The 18088-nt window shown below is 39.8% G+C and overlaps 1 protein-coding gene across 1 annotated transcript in view; it reads right to left on the bottom strand.

Annotated features, from left to right (window-relative positions):
- The window catches only part of RIPOR1 (RHO family interacting cell polarization regulator 1), a 157296-nt gene extending 139614 nt beyond the window's left edge, over positions 1 to 17682 (bottom strand). Inside the window, exon 1 of the mRNA XM_070760325.1 lies at positions 17472 to 17682. The gene's annotated coding sequence lies outside the window, so the exon portion shown is untranslated. The remainder of the gene's footprint in view (positions 1 to 17471) is intronic.
- Between the last annotated feature and the right edge of the window lie 406 nt (positions 17683 to 18088).

Genomic DNA, 18088 nt, shown 5'->3' with positions numbered 1-18088 from the left:
TGTTGTCCTAATAGTGACAAGTGATTAGATGAGCACGCGGGTCAAACAGAATAGAAAAGACGACATGACGACAGATGAGAAACATCTGCAGTTTTGATATTGCTGTGGTCGAGTGGAGGCTGTAGCCTTTGGGCCTTGTTTATTCTCGGGAAGCAGAAATTCTTTCTCCCAAAGACGGCTGACTTCCGCTGCCCACTCGCCTGTCCAGAACCAGACTCCTCTTTCTGAGCCCTCTTGTTACTCTCCAGCTCTACTCTTTCATTCCCCTTCCTGTAACAGGGTGAGTCACTCTTCCTTTCTTCCTAAAGTTTTTTCCCCCCTCTCTCTGCCCCTTTTGAACGCTGCTGTGAAAGCATCCAGCAAGTGAGAGATTTCCATAAGGAAGCCTTGATCCAATTGAAGAATGCTACATCATTCTGTTGGTTTTCATCAAACTTATAAGTTGCCCGCTAGCCAACTGTCACACAGATTCCTCCAGCGTTATGCCAACTCGGTTTTGTTCCTCTTAGTGCTCCTTGTTGTTCCCAGGCTGTAGCGATAGCTTAGAATCAGGATTGGCAGTTAGTATGAAAAAACATAGACAGAGGGTCCTTGATTTAGGATCACAATTGAGCCCAGAAATATCCATTGCTAAATGAAATTTATCCCTTTTTACGATCTTTCTGACCATTTAGGGAATCACTGGCACTGTGAAGTCAGCAACACAGTAGAGAAGTAGTAGTAGTAGTAATAGTAGCAATAATAATAATAATAATAATAATAATAATAATAATAATAATAATAATAATAGTAATAACAACAACAACAACAACAACAGAGCTGGAAGGGACCTTGGAGGTCTTCTAGTCCAACCCCCTGCTTGAGCAGGAGACCCTACACTACTTCAGACGGATGGTTATCCAACATCTTCTTAAAAACATCCAGTGTTGGAGCAATCACAACTTTTGGAGGCAAGTTGTTCCATTAATCAATTGTTCTAACTGTCAGGAACTTTCTCCTTAGTTGTAAAAAGTTGTTTCTCTCCTTGATTAGTTTCCACCCATTGCTTCTCGTTCTACCCTCAGATGCTCTGGAGAATAGGTTGACTCCTTTGTGGCAGCCCCTGAGATATTGGAACACTGCTTCTTGTCGCCTCTGGTCCTTCTTTTCATTAAACTAGCCATGCCCAGTTCCTGCAACCGTTCTTCAACAGGACGGGAGGCCGTTCTGCACCGCCTCCAGTCCCCTAATCATCTTTGTTGCTCTTCTCTGCACATTTTCTAAAGTCTCAACACCTTTTTTACTTTGTGGCAACCAAAACTGAATGCAGTATCCCAAGTGTGGCTTTATCAAGGCGTTATAAAGTGATATTAACACATCAAGTGATATTGATTCTATCCCTCTGAACCCTGCTGTTCTGTTCGGGTCTGTGAGACCCGAAATCAAGGTTTGAGACCCTGTAAAAAATTTTCCCTGCATATCTGAAACTTGAAATTTCATGACTTTTCATCATTTCAGGGGTTCTCTCTATGAGAATTTTTTTGGGGGGGTGGGAGGTTTCTTTCTTGGTGAAAAAAAAAAACTCCCTAATGTTATGTTCCCGGGTCACCCTGACCCGGACCGAAAACTCTTCATTTGCAGTGCTTATGTTTGGTCTTTTTGAAAGCTTTTTTCACTTGGAAAGTAGTCTGAACATTTCTTCACACAATGGAATGAAAATTGAACTGAAAAAATTAATCCTTATTGGTTTATTTTGCCCATAAATGTGCCTCCCCCCCCGTTTTTGTGAAAGTTTTTTCAATTTATGGATAGTTTTGCTTGCAAAATGCAGTCTATTTTACTGGAGTTGGTGTGGGAATGGTACCTTGAACATTTCTGAATATAAGAAAAATATAAAGGAACTGAAAAAAAAGATTCTTACTGTTTTTTTAACATCAGAAATAAGGCCTCCCCCCCCCCCGGCTGCTTGCAACAATTTTCACTTTTTATTTTTTTATGCTCCAAATCCGAAATATTCTTTAAAATCTTACGCATTCATTTACTCAATTTAACAATGCTGATCATCAAAAAAATATTTGTGGGGGTGGGGGGAAAAAATTTTTCTTGGCAAAAAAAAAGTCACATTTACTCTGTTCGGGTCATATAGACCCGGATCAAAATGATTTTTTTTAGGTACTTGAATTTGGTCTTTTTGAAAACTTTTTCCACTGGAAAACTAGTTTGAACATTTATGAACATAATGATATGAAAATTGAACTGGAAAAATTGAGACTTATATTTTTATTTTGATCAAAAAGCCCCTCCCCCCATCCTTTTTGAATTTCGTGTCAATTTATATTTTTTAAGGCTACAAATCCCTAAGGAATTTTCCCCCAAAAGGTTTGATATACTAAATTGAACAATCCTGAACATAAGAAAAATATAAATGAACTGAAAAAAATGACTCTTATTGGTTTATTGTTTTATACTCGAGTATAAGCCTACTCGAGTATAAGCCTATTTGAGTATAAGCATGGGGGCCCATTTATGAGCAAAATAAACCAATAAGGATCATTTTTTCAGTTTAATTTTCATATCATTATGTTCAGAAAGGTTCAAGCTACCAATCCCACACCAAAATAGAATAGTAAAATAGAATGCATTTTGCAGGCAAAATTATCAATAAACTCAAAAGTTTTGATATACTAAATTGAACAATCCTAAACATAAGAAAAATAGAAATGAACTGAAAAAAAATGATTCTTATTGGTTTATTTTTGAATATAAGACCATATCATTTTATACTCGAGTATAAGCCTACTCGAGTATAAGCCTATTTGAGTATAAGCATGGGGGCCCATTTATGAGCAAAATAAACCAATAAGGATTAATTTTCTCAGTTCAATTTTCATATCATTGTGTGCAGAAATGTTCAAGCTACCAATCCCACACCAACTTTAGTAAAATAGAATGGATTTTGCAAGCAAAACTATCCATAAATTGAAAAAACTTTCACAAAAACGGGGGGGGAGGCACATTTATGTGCAAAATAAACCAATAAGGATTAATTTTTTCAGTTCAATTTTCATTCCATTGTGTGCAGAAATGTTCAAACATGTTTCCAGGTGAAAAAAGCTTTCAAAAAGACCAAACATAAGCACTGCAAATGAAGAGTTTTCGGTCCGGGTCAGGGTGACCCGGGAACATAACATTAGGAACTTTTTTCGAACAGAACAGCAGGGTTAATGCATCCTAGAACTGTGCTGTGAACATGATTTTTAGTGAACATGATTTTTATCAACAGCCGCATGAAAAAAATGCTGCTGAGTTTTGTCCAAACCAGTCCCTTAGATGATGAAGCCATGGTGATTTTCTTCTCCTGCCTGGACCTTGTTTGCTTTCAATCTTTCCCTGGAGGATTAAGTGAAGGATGCCGTATTTTTTTGGGTGTCACATCACATGTTCAAAATATTTTATATAACGTTCACTTTTTAATGGTTTTGATGATTTTCCTTGGCTTTCCCAAGTGGCTTATCACCTCCTCATTTCTGATTTTGACAATCCAGCTTATACATACAGTGTTTCCTCAACTTTTGCAGGGGATGCGTTCCGAGACCGCCCGCGAAAGTCGAATTTCCGCGAAGTAGAGATGCGGAAGTAAATACACAATTTTTGGCTATGAACAGTATCACAAGCCTTCCCTTAACACTTTAAACCCCTAAATTACAATTTCCCATTCCCTTAGCAACCATTTAGATTATTACTCACCATGTTTATTTATTAAAGTTTATTTTAAAAAAATATTTATTAAAGGCGGACGAAAGTTTGGCAATGACATATGACGTCACCCAGTGGGAAAAACCGTGGTATAGGGGGGAAAAACAGTGAAGAATTTTTTAATTAATATTTTTGAAAAACCGTGGTATAGACTTTTCGCGAAGTTCGAACCCGCTGAAATCGAGGGAACACTGTAACAGCAGTCTGTAAATCCACATTTCAAATTCAGACATTTGGGGGTTAATATACTGAGCAAATGTACGTAAAAATAATCCAGAATTTGGAGTTTAACATAAGCTGTGAAACCCATCGGGTTTACTTTATCCTGTAAACTCTAGTTAAGCAAAACAGGGTTTTGTGTGAGTTGGGGAAACCCAGGCCCAGAAAAGCACAACGCTGTTAGCCATATATGGATTCTGTCTTTGTGCAATGCATATCTTGTATTGAACGGTTCCCTAAGTAACGGCACTGTGTGAAATACACAGACTTGCAAACCCAGAGGCTTGGATCCAAGAGTGGGTAGAGGAGAGTTGCGAAGGTGGTGCCAACGCTGGCATGTAATCACCTGGGGTGCTTCAGAGGGCAATGCTGGGTGAACTTACCACTTGAGGAATGTGTTGATGTGCAGCCAAGAAGGAACACATTCTGGTATCCAGCAGGCTTCGGTATGAATAACTTGGGTGAGAAAATAAAAACTTGAGATTTATGCCAGATGGAATACTTAATAGAGACGCACCAGCTGTCCAACGCGATTAAAAATAAATGCTGAGAATGGAAATTTCCACTATTTACCTCTTTTATTTATTTTTTCCTCCAAGTCAGAGTTCCTAAACTTTTAACACCTTTAAAATAGTCAACGAAGCAGTGGAAGTGATGTGCTGGTGTCTGGAGGCTGTTGGGGCCTGGATGGGTGTCAACAGACTCAAACTCAACCCTGATAAGACGGAGTGGCTGTGGGTTTTGCCTCCCAAGGACAATTCCATCCGCCCGTCCATCACCCTGGGGGGGGGGAATTATTGACCCCCTCAGAGAGGGTCCGCAACTTGGGCGTCCTCCTCGATGCACAGCTCACATTAGAGAAACATATTTCGGCTGTGGCGACAGGGGGCGTTTGCCCAGGTTCGTGTGGTGCACCAGTTGTGGCCCTATTTGGACGGGGAGTCACTGCTCACAGTCACTCATGCCCTCATGCCCTCATCACCTCGAGGCTCAACTACTGTAATGCTCTCTACATGGGGCTACCTTTGAAAAGTATTCGGAAACTTCAGGTCTTGCAGAATGCAGCTGCGAAAGCAATCATGGGCTTTCCCAAATATGCCCATGGTACACCAACACTCTGTAGTCTGCACTGGTTGCCGATCAGTTTCCGGTCACAATTCAAAGTGTTGGTTATGACCTATAAAGCCCTTCATGGCACCGGACCAGATTATCTCAGGGACCGCCTTCTGCTGCATGAATCCCAGCGACCAGTTAGGTCCCACAGAGTGGGTCTTCTCCGGGTCTCGTCAACTAAACAATTGCTTGGCGGGACCCAGGGGAAGAGCCTTCTCTGTGGCGGCCCCGGCCCTCTGGAACCAACTCCCCCCAGAGATTAGAACTGCCCCCACCCTCCTTGCCTTTCGTAAGCTTCTTAAAACCCACCTCTGCCACCAGGCATGGGGAAACTGAGATACCCTTTCCCCCTAGGCCTTTACAATTTTATGCATGGTATGTCTGTATGTATGTTTGGTTTTATAATAAGGGTTTTAACTGTTTTAATATTGGATTGTTATCTGCTGTTTTTATTACTGTTGTTAGCCGCCCCGAGTCTACGGAGAGGGGCGACATATAAATCCAATAAATAAATAAATAAATAGATGATAGATAGATAGATAGATAGATAGATAGATAGATAGATAGATAAACAAACAAATAAATAATAAACAATAAACAATAAACAAACAAACAAGCAAGCAAACAAACAAACAAATGGACTTCTGCTCCCAGAATTCCCCTGGCTCACTGGGGAATTCTGGGAGGAGAAGTCTGCTTGTCTTAAAACTTGCTAAAACACAGCTCTAAGCTTTTAGTAGCAACATTCTAAATAACTAGCTTTTTGTTTTAACTGTTATGTTCATTTTGGTAAGATACTAATAAGAATGGATGAATTTCTGGCTGAAAGTAGAAATTTAAAACTAACATTCAGACCAGAGGTGGGTTCCTCCCAGTTTAGACCAGTGATGGGGTCCCATGGGTTTGGTCAGGTACGCAGAACCAGTAGAAAATTTTTGATTGTTTTTCTTTTTCCCCCCTTCTGGGCTCTGGGTATGTTTTTCCTATCTCAGTAAATGAAGTTGAATATGGATAATTTTAGAAGAGCTGTGTACATAACTTTATATAGTAGATAATGTATATTTTTGGATAATCGTATGTAATCATATGGCATATGTACATAGAATTATACATTTTGGATGTTCATTAATAGTAAATAGATAGGAAAATTGTATCTCTTTGAGGCAAGGAGAGGCCAGGCACCCTAACTCTAACCCAAACCCTTGACGTGAGTGATTTCAAGTTGGCCACCTTTAAGCCAGTCACATGACCTTTAAGCCACTCCTACTTGGTCACATGACTGGCAAGCCACACCCAGAAAATAAGCCAGGCCCAGTGTTGTAGCAAAAAAATTTGCAGCCCTTCACTGGTTCGGACCAGTTTGCCGTAACTAGTAGCAACCCACTGGCAACATCACGATGATGTCACGGAACCAGTTCAGTCGGTCCTTGTCTGTGAATGCCGCCATCTTTTTCGTGTGTGTGTGTGAATTTTTCGAGATTTTTTTTTTCAGATTTGTTTTTGTGAGGAGGGTTTTATGGTTTTTTTTTCTTCTGCACATGTGTAGAAGCTGAGTTTCTGGCACTGTGCATGCGGTTGCCATCTTGGTTTTGGCTTTTAAAAAAATTGGATTTTTTTTTAACCACACCTACTGTTCTGTCGGGCTCCCTGGTACACTCCTCCCAAAAATTCACAGGTACAAATTTCAGACACACACACACGTTTGAAAATTCAAAACAATGTTCTTTATAATGAAAATTCACTTAAACCAAGCCCTCTTTTGGTATAGCAAAGAGCACTGGTCTCCAAACAAACTGGTAATTTGTACAAGTCCCTTATCAGTTCTGAGATACTTAGCTTGCAGCTGTGAGGCAATTCACAGTCCTTCTTCTTTCACAAAGTGAAACACACTTTGCTCTGGTTTAGTTTCAAAGGGGAAAAATCAGCACACAAAAGGTCAAAGTCAGTAAAGCAGTCACGAAACACAACGATCAGATAATCCTCCACAATGGCCAAACCCACAGGCTGCTATTTATAGCAGCCTCACTAATTACCACAGCCCCACCCAACCACAGCTGGCCTCATTTTCTTTGATAATAATCTCTCAGTTGTTGCTGCCTATGCATCGCTCTCCGCATGCATGGCTTTATCACTAACTCTTGTTCTGAATCCAAGGAGGAGCTAGATAATTGATCTCCTTCTCAGCTGTCTGCCACACTCTCCTTCTCCCTGTCACTCATGTCTTCTTGGTCAGAGGAGCCTTCATCAGCAGATTCCACCAGGGGCAAAACAGGCCTGCAGCATGTGGATGTCTCCCCCACATCCACAGTCCTTGGGGCAGGAGCTGGGCCAGAGCTAACCACAACACCTACAAGGCGTGGCTACAAGGTGAGTTAAGTTACAGTTACATTCACATATTGCCCAGAGCACGGGTGATTGAGTTTGCATAACCAATCAAGCCACAAATCATGGCTTAGAAGACACCCTGGCTGGGATCACAGAAAACATTAAGTCGAAATAAAGTAAGTGACATTAATTACAGCACGGAAGCCATTTCCCAGCAGAACTATTTACAAAATTGGTTTTACTTTCATGCTGCTGGTATGATCTGTTGAATTTTCTACCCTGGAATTTGTTTGGCCATTTCTCTCTTTTTTGCTTCCTTGATTACTAAACAAACCCTGTTGCAACACCCATTTCCTAAAAACAAACACTGTTTGCTTCCTCTTTGGTTTGCAAAGCTTTGTAACAATCTGGGTCGATACTAATTAAGTAACTACATTGGGAAAAACACATGCCTTGCCTTTCGTAAACTCCTTAAAACCCACCTCTGTGATCAGGCATGGGGGAATTGAGACTTCTCCCCTAGGCTTATATAGTTTTATGTATGGTATGCTTGTGTTGTATGTTTTAAAATAATGGGTTTTTAGATATTTTTTAAATATTAGATTTGTTGATTGTACACTGTTTTACTATTGTTGTCAGCCGCCCCGAGTCTGCGGAGAGGGGCGGCATACAAAAGTGTTTCTTTTCTCTGGGTGCAGGCAAAGGTTTATTCCCTCTCCAAGCGCCCAGAGAAAGGAAAATGCTTTGTTCGCTCTGGACTGTCAAAGCCTCCTTAAGTGCCACCGAAAGGCTCCTCTGGCAGCCCATAAAAGTCCAAGATGGCCCGGATTAAAGGGGGAATGGCAGGAAACTGTCCGGGCCTTCGTGTAATTCTCAAATTTCCTGGAAATTTTTTCCGGGCTCGGGTTCTTAAGTAAAAAATGGTCCTTAAGAAGAGGCAAAAAAATCTTGAACACCTGGTTCTTAGCTAGAAAAGTTCTTAAGTAGAGGCGTTCTTAAGTAGAGTTACCACTGTACAGGGGAATTGTGATACCCGACAAACTGCCACCGAGATATCTCCATATTTGTAGATGAACCTAAGCTGCATGTTACTTTTAGCCCTGTTGGTGCCTCTGGTCCCTTCCTTCTGTTTGCAATTACTGAGATAAAAGTCCCTTTTTTCCAAAGCCAGTTTATCATCCGGTGACTTATTTAATCACATGCCTGTTTTCTGCCTTTCCTGCTATAGAGACACACTTCCTTTTGGAACACAGTTTTATTTATATCCTGCCCTTGGCTCACATAGAATCCTTATCTGCAAAAAGGGGGTGGTGGAGGGTAATCTCAAGCAGCAATGAATGGCCTCCAAAGGATATTTCTGCAACCCAGCGGCGGAATGCTCTTACCTGCTGGTACCAGTGTGCTGTGCACCCAGCATGGGGAGTCTCGCATAAGGGCATGCGCTACGGTCACACGTGTGCATGCATCCCAAGTGTGATTTTGCTTCCACACATGCTCAAGAAGCAAAAACATGCCAAAATCTCACAAGAGGCTGTGTGCTTAGAAACAAAAAATATTGGGGTGAAAATGCATAGGTAGATACAAGAAATAACAGGATGCTGAAATAGAATACTTGTGGTCCCGCTGTATAGAGCGCTGACAAGACCACATTTGGAATAATATTATGTCCAGTTCTGGAGACCTCACCTACAAAAAGATATTGGTAAAATTGAATGGGTCCAAAGATGGGCTACAAAAATGGTGGAAGGTCTTAAGCATAAAACGTATCAGGAAAGACTTCATGAACTCAATCTGTATAGTCTGGAGGACAGAAGGGAAAGGGGGGACATGATCGAAACATTTAAATGTGTTAAAGGGTTAAATAAGGTTCAGGAGGGAAGTGTTTTCAATAGGAAAGTGAACACAAGAACAAGGGGGCACAATCTGAGGTTAGTTGGGGGAAACATTAGAAGTAACGTGAGAAAATATTATTTTACTGAAAGAGTAATACATGCCTGGAATAAACTTCCAGCAGACGTGGTTGGTAAATCCACAGTAACTGAATTTAAACATGCCTGGGATAAACATAGATCCATCCTAAGATAAAAATACAGGAAATAAGTATAAGGGCAGACTAGATGGACCATGAGGTCTTTTTCTGCCGTCAGTCTTCTATGTTTCTATGTTTCTAATAGCAATAGTATTTTCCAAAGTAACAGTATCAGCTGTTAATTCTACTCCTCTTTTCACATCTTATCACTCAGGTTTTTTATCCATTTGGTTGTACATATAAGGTTAGACTAGATCAGTGATTTTCAACCTTTTTTGAGTCACGGCACATTTTTTACATTTACAAAACCCTGGGGCACATTGAGTTGGGGGGGGGGGGGGCTAAAAAAAGTTTGGACCATATTTTTTTTCTCTCTTCCTCCCTTTCACTCTATTTCTCTCTTCCTTCCTTCCTCTCTTTTTTGCTTTCTTTCTCCCTCCCTCTATGTCTTTCTCTCTCCCACCTTCCCTCCCTCTCTTTCTCTCTCTCTCTCTTGCTCTCTCCCTTGCTTTCTTTCTCTTTTCTTTTTCTCTCTCTCTTTCTTTCTCTCTCTCTTGTTTTCTTTTTCTCTCTTGCTTTCTTGCTTTCTTTCTCTCTCTCTCTTTCTTTCTCTCTTGTTTTCTTTCTCTCCCTCTTGCTTTCTCTCTCTCTCTCTCTCTCTTGTTTTCTTTCTCTCTCTGAGCTTCGCGGCACACCTGACCATGTCTCACGGCACACTAGTGTGCCACGGCACACTGGTTGAAAAACACTGGACTAGATGGACCATGAGGTTTTTTTCTGCCATCAATCTTCTATGTTTCTATGTTATTTTTTGCTAGGGATTATTCTTTCTTTCTTTCTTTCTCTCTTTCTTTCTCTTTCTTTCTTTCTTTCTTTCTTTCTTTACTTACTCTCTTACTATATATTTGTCAAGAATCCTGAGGTGCAACCCTTAATGATGGTCATAGGACTCAAATAAGCAATGAAGAAGCAATCAATATTAATAAAAACCTTAAGGATGCAAGCAACCAGTTACAAGTTATTAAAGGGGAATATAACAAAAGAACAGCGTATATCTCTTTACATTACTGTATACACACTTTACATCACTTTAATAACAGCAGCAAGAATAGCATTTGCACAATGCTGGATTAAAACGAATACTACTACACCTTCTAAAAGTTTAGTAATAATTTTTTAAATTATTGTGCCAAAATGGATACATTAACAATTGGATTGACAGGACAAATAGATTTGGAATATTATGCAATATGGAAGAAGTGGTACAACTGGATTGAGAATAGAAACATGGAAAAGAAAGAGGCAAAATGCCGCCCTGAGTCGCCTTGAGAAGGGCAGCATAGAAATCTAATAAATAAATAATAAATAATAAAATAGAAGTAGAATGAAAATGTATAGCCAAAATGTATGGAGCATATTTGATTTTGAATTTGAATGTCATGGTATGCAAATGGCATGTAAATGAGCAGATTTACGCACAAGTTATGAGTATTTGTTTAATGATAAAAACACAATAAAAGCTCCTAGAATTTTTTTAAAAAACAGGGTTTGCTAATGTTTGAAACAGCAAGTTGTCCAAATTCAGGCAGTTGAGTTAATTCAATAAACCAACAAATTAACAGACGTGGGAAAGCCTTCTTCACAAGTACATAGTATGTCTGGATGACTTGAGCAAGATTTCCAACAAAATTGCAAAGTGGGCTTTTGCAGCAAAAACCTCCATTAAGATGAAATCCCCCCCACCCCATTGTAGCTTTTGTAGGAAAAAAGAAAAACATCACCAGGAAATGATGTTTTCAGTGTTTGTCTTGTAGTTGCTGCCATCTGCTGGTTACTGACAGTATTATTATACTGAGATCAATCATTTTTTAAAAAAAAATAGAAATGTAATAGCATTTGATAAAATGGACGTTGGCGTACAAAAACATGTCTTTTAATAACTCTGCTGGTTTAAGAAGTTAGACTCATTTCAAGCACTTCTACCCTCACTCAAATTAATTATACACATTGCACAATCGTACTCATAGTACAAAACAAATAAATAAAATAAATAAAAATAAAATAAATAGAATTGCACAATTCATTGATTGTATGCAATTGACGCGAAACATTCGGCTATTTTCTTGTAGCACGGAATGTTTCCTGTGATGCAAACTCTTATGGTGAAAAAATAAGTCCCAGAGAGATTCAGATCAAGTATCGTATCACTAAGCAAATCTATTTTGTAGTCCATGAATATAAATTTGCCAAAACAATTACGACCCAGAAAATGGTTTTTACGCTATTTATAAATAAATGCTTTGATGGATTGATTTTAGTGGTGACTAAGATGTCTGTGATGCTCCATTCCAACTGTTTTTATTTATTTATTTATTTATTTATTTACTTACTTACTTACTTACTTACTTACTTACTTACTTACTTACTTATTTATTAGATTTGTATGCCGCCCCTCTCCGTAGACTCGGGGCAGCTAACAACAGTAAAAAGACAATATGAACAAATCTAATATTAAAAGTAATGTAAAAAAACCCAATTTAAGAAACCAATCATACATACGGACATACCATGCATAAATTTTATAAGCCTAGGGGGAAGGGAATATCTCAATTCCCCCATGCCTGATGACAGAGGTGGGTTTTAAGGAGCTTACGAAAGGCAAGGAGGGTGGGGGCAACTCTGATATCTGGGGGGAGTTGGTTCCAGAGGGTCAGGGCCGCCACAGAGAAGGCTCTTATTTATTTATTTATTTATTTATTTATTTATTTACTTACTTACTTACTTACTTACTTACTTACTTACTTACTTACTTACTTACTTACTTATTTATTTATTGGATTTGTATGCCGCCCCTCTCCAGAGACTCGGGGCGGCTAACAGCAACAATAAAACAGTGTACAATAGTAATTTGGTATTGATGATTAAAAATCAATTAATATAAAAACCAAACATACATACATACATACCATGCATAGAATTGTAAAGGCCTAGGGGGAAAGAGGATCTCAATTCCCCCATGCCTGGCGGCAGAGGTGGGTTTTAAGTTGTTTACGAAAGGCAAGGAGGGTGGGGGCAGTTCTAATCTCATTGTTTAGACATTGTTTAGTCGACAGGACCGGAGAAGGCCAACTCTGTGGGACCTAACTGGTCTATACCTTCCAGGTTATGGGACACAGCATCACATACCAGAGGGCATAAAATGTAGGCCAGAATTTATATATTTATTTGCATTTGTTTAGCTAACACACAGCCTCTCCTCTCCCTAGCACTGCCTTAGGCTCCAGGAAAACAAAGATAGCTAAAAAGGAAATGGGAGCAATAAACATAGATCACATGTGTCCCAATAACACACTTGTACAGCTCACACTCCAACAGGAAGAGAGAATGTGTCAGCATGCCCCAATAAGGGAGTATTTCTCTGCACATGGCTTGGGGCAAAATGCTGCCTTAATCACAGCAATAGTCAGCAATTTGATGTCCGCTGGCCATTGGGCCCCCAAAGTGGGTGGGACTCCCTGGATATGCACTTTGTCCATGAGGACTGCTCACTTTGAAGCTGAATAGTAGTAGTATTTATACACTGCTTCATAGTGCTCCACAGATCTCTCTAAGTAGTTTACAGAGTCAACCTATTGTCCCCAGGTCCTCATTTTACCAACTGCGGAAAAATGAAAGGCTGGCCAGGATTGAACTCCAGACTGTGAGCAGAATTTGCCTGCAATACTGCTTTCTAACCAGTTGCTGCAATGTCCTGCCTGTCGGCGACTACTTCAGCTTCATCCACAACAACACAAGAGCACACAACAGATTTAAACTTAATATTAACCGCTCCAAACTTGACTGTAAAAAATATGACTTCAGTAACTGAGTTGTCGAAGCGTGGACTCCATAATGTCGTCCCCAAACCCCCAAAACTTTATCCTTAAATTATCCACGTTTGACCTATCCGGATTCCTAAGAGGTCAGTAAGGGGCGAGTACAAGTGCACTAGAGTGCCTTCCGTCCCCTGTCCTATTGCTCTCCTATATCTCCTATACCTTTCTTCTACTCCTATATCTCTTCTTCTATTCTTTTGACTCTTGGGTTTATATTATTTATGTATGGTGTGTGTTGTATGGTTTTAATGATGGGTTTTTAGATGGGTTTTTAAAAATGTATTAGATTTGTTTACATTGTTGTTATTGTTGTGAGCTGCTCTGAGTCTCCGGGGAGGGGCGGCCTACAAATCTAATAAATTAAATTAAATTAATTGAATTCTCTGCTCAAGGTTAGGGGCCGAACAACCATTTCACAGGGGTTGCCTAAGACATAGGAAAAGACAAATTTCCCCTGGTGTTAGGAACTAAAACTTCTATTCTGGCGCCTTGGAACATATTTTTACAATCCGACCAATCAGGTGTTTACAGTGGGGGTGTCCCTCTGACCTTCCTGCCAATCAGCTTCAAGCTCTGTTGGGAGAATTGGCGCTCGACTTATGGTTGGGGGTCACCACAACATGAGGAACTGTAGTAAAGGGTGGCGGCACTAGAAAGGTCTACGGAGAGGGGTGGCATACAAATCTAATAAATAAATAAATTAATTAATTAATAAACAAACCACTGTTTCAGATGAATCGGTGGGGCTGTTTCTGACTGAAGTTAAACCAACCAAAGTTTTGCAATCTCTTAAGCTGCCATTGCTAGATGTTTGTTTATTTGTTTATTTATTGTTTATTTATTGTTTATTTATTGTTTATTTATTGTTTATTTATTTATTTATTTGTTTATTTGTTTATTTGTTTATTTGTTTATTTGTTTATTTGTTTATTTGTTTATTCGTTTATTCGTTTATTCGTTTATTTGTTTATTCGTTTATTCGTTTATTCGTTTATTTATTGGATTTGTATGCCGCCCCTCTCCGTAGACTCGGGCGGCTAACAACAGTAATAAAAACAGCATATAACAATCCAATATGAAAACAGTTAAAAACCCTTATTATAAAACCAAACATACATTCAGACATACCATGCATAAAATTGTAAAGGCCTAGGGGGAAAGAGTATCTCAGTTTCCCCATGCCTGCGGCAGAGGTAGGTTTTAAGAAGCTTACGAAAGGCAAGGAGGGTGGGGGCAATTCTAATCTCTGGGGGGAGTTGGTTCCAGAGGGCCGGGGCCGCCACAGAGAAGGCTCTTCCCCTGGGTCCCGCCAAGATAATTGGTCTGTGGCATCTGCTGATTGTTATTCTGGACATGTCAGCCGTAGTAGGAGGCAGCAGAGTTAATTTCTGAAAGGATGAGGAATTTGTTATTTGCTGAGCCACTTCCTTTCGGCTAACAATAATAAATCAGCCCACAAGGAAGGGCCACGTGGGATCTGGGCTGCGGATATAGGCTGGCTGACCCAGGGCCGGCCAAAAGGAAGCCCCCTCGCATTATCTGCCGTTCGCATTTGGTCTCCTTGGCAAGGCTGGGCTTTTGCAAACGGCCGCAGAAATCAAGATGTGCTTCCTTCCAAACAAGGCCATGTCTCCCTAAGGCCTGTCTCTGCCATGGTAACCATCTCTCACACATTCTGCCTGGTCTTTCCATACACAGATGCTGCGTAAGGCAGGATGCCAGATGGACACAGGTTCACACACGCTCGCTTGCTTTGCTTTCCCAGGAAATCTGCCTGCAAAGCCATCTCCCTCTGAATGGCGGTTCGAGGCACTCAGCAGGTTGAGACAAGAGGGGGGTTTGTCCAACACTGCAGGGCTGGTGTCCCACATTTGAGAATAGAAACTATTAGAATAGAATATAATTTTTTATTGGCCAAGTGTGATTGGACACACAAGGAATTTGTCTTGGTGCATATGCTCTCAGCGTACATAAAATAAAATATACATTTGTCAAGAATCATGTGGTACGATACTTAATGACTGTCATAGGGGTCAAATAAGCAATGAAGAAGTAATATTAATAAAAATCTTAGGATATAAGCAACAAGTTACAGTCATTACAGTCAACATGGGAGGAAATGGGTGATAGGAATGATGAGAAAAACTAGTAGAATAGAAGTGCAGATTTAGTAGAAAGGTCTTACAGTGTTGAGGGAATTATTTGTTTAGCAGAGTGATGGCGTTTGGAAAAAAACTGTTCTTGTGTCTAGTTGTCTTGGTGTGCAGTGCTCTGTAGCGACGATTTGAGGGTAGGAGTCCTCAGGATTTGTCCGGTAATCTCACACTACTAACCAGAGCATACAAAACTTTCACCAGACCAATCCTTGAATACAGCTCATCTGTTTGGAACCCACACCACATTTCGGACATAAATACATTAGAAAAAATCCAGATATACTTTACGAGAAGAGCCCTCCACTCCTCCACTTACAACAGAATACCTTATGCAACTAGACGTACAATCCTAGGTTTAGAAAGCTTAGAACTACGTCGCCTTAAACATGACCTAAGCACAGCCCATAAAATCATCTGCTACAATGTCCTTCCTGTCAACGACTACTTCAGCTTCAACCACAACAACGCACAAGCACCCAACAGATACAAACGTAAAGTAAACCACTCTAAACCTGACTGCAGGAAATACGACTTTAGTAACCAAGTAGTTGATGCATGGAACTCATTACCTGACTCTGTAGCATCGTCATCTAACCCCCAAAAACTTTGAAAAAATGCAAAAAAAGAGAATTGCCACAAAGAAGAAGGAGTCATGCTATTCTCCCAAGCACCCGAAGTCAGCATAAGAAGCAACGGGTGGAAACTAATAAAGAAGAGAAGCCATCTAGAACTAAGGTGAAATTTCCTGAAAGAACAATCAGTGAAACAACTTGCCACCAGAAGTTATGACTGCTCCAACACTGGACAATTTTAAGAAGAGATTGGACAACCATTTATCTGAAGTGGTGTAGGGTTTTCTGCCTAGACTAAAAGACCTCCAAGGTCCCTTCCAACTCTTTTATTCTATTCTATTCTATTCTATTCTATTCCATTCTATTCCATTCCATTCCATTCCATTCCATTCTATTCTCAATATAAAAGAGATGTGGAGAACTTTATGGACCACATTTTCAGAAATGTCCCTGCACTGGTCTTTGGTTCTCCTATGGTAAGAAATAAACCCCTATACGACAATCAAAGTTGGGAGATTTGTAGTAGCATTACCGCCATTTCCTTTGTAAATGTCCATCGTATGTTTAACATCCTATTAATGTCCTCTTGCACTTCTTTCCAAAAGTTCTGCACTACCGGACATTCCCAAAACATATGCATAATATTGTTATTAATATTGATTGACTAGTTTAATGGGGTTTGATCGCTTAATATTTGATTTTAATATTTGCATTGTTTTATTGTTGTAAGGTGCCCTGATACCTAAGGAATTGGGCAGCATATAAAACAGATAGATAGATAGATAGAAAGATAGATAGAAAGATTTTATTAATATTGTTTCTTCATTGCTTATTTGACCCCTGTGACAATCATTAAGTGTTGTACCACATGATTCTTGACAAACGTATCTTTTTCTTTTATGTACGCCGAGAGCATATGCACCACGACAAATTCCTTGTGTGTCCAATCACACGTGGCCAATAAAATTCTATTCTATTCTATTCTATTCTATTCTATTCTGATAGATAGATAGATAGATAGATAGATAGATAGATAGATAGATAGATAGAAGATAGACAGGTAGGTAGGAAGGTAGGATGAAGGCAACTTGTATAATAACCTATATTTGATACCCCATTACATAGCTCCAGAGAGTTTTGGATACCTGTTCAAAGATAAACTGATTTACAAGGAAATCACAGCGCAGGTCTGATAAACAAGACTTCAGATTAAGGAAAGGACCATTCTACGATGCCACCCTAGAAAGGCAATTGTGCACTAAGTTCCAAAGAACATCAACTTAGGCTACAGCACTTCAGTCCAGCTTATCCCAGTCTTCCTGCCCCAATGCGGTCATCCTTGATAAACTCTGGATGGAAATATACTGGAAAAGCCTGAGTTCTATAATCCAGCATTTCAGAGATTTGGTTTGGTCTTCCCACAGGGACCCTTAAATCAAGTACTCACCAATCGCGGGAATTTACTCCAGAGGCTGAAAATCCAATTTATTCTTGAGTTCAGTTAGGGCTTGACCGGACCAGCGTGTAAATCTTCTTTTCTGGTCTGGATGCGTTTGCAATACATTCCTTTCCCACCGATTAAAACAGGGCTGGCTGAAAGAATTTCCTTTCGCACTGGACACTGCTGGTTTGCCTCTTGCCCTCGAACGCTCCACCTTCCACTGAAGTATTTTACTTCCTATCACATTAAAAAAATATATATCAGAGGGGTATTTCCTGGTAAGAACGTGCATTAAAAATACCATACTGTGCTACAATCTGTAGCCTCATTTCTGCCCTTATTTCATTGTACAACAATTAAATATGACACAGCACCATTATATCCTGAAACAAAACACACACACACAAAAACCCTTCTTGCATTATTCATATCTTTTTTTGTCCTGTTTCCATCCCCAAAGTAATGGATTTGTTTAATGGATTTCATGGACTAATGCCTTGCATACTTCAAAAATGATTCAGTAAAAGTTCCAGGCACCTCGCTGCATTACTGCAGTTCATTAAAGCAGCCACCTCTTATTTCAGCCTTCGGTTTATCGACGTAAGAGTAATATTTATTTATTT

The sequence above is a fragment of the Erythrolamprus reginae genome, chromosome 9 (genome assembly GCF_031021105.1).
Source record: "Erythrolamprus reginae isolate rEryReg1 chromosome 9, rEryReg1.hap1, whole genome shotgun sequence".
Taxonomy (NCBI): domain Eukaryota; kingdom Metazoa; phylum Chordata; class Lepidosauria; order Squamata; family Dipsadidae; genus Erythrolamprus; species Erythrolamprus reginae.
The sequence above is the reverse complement of the archived record's forward strand: the minus strand, read 5'-3'. Positions and strand labels throughout refer to the sequence as shown.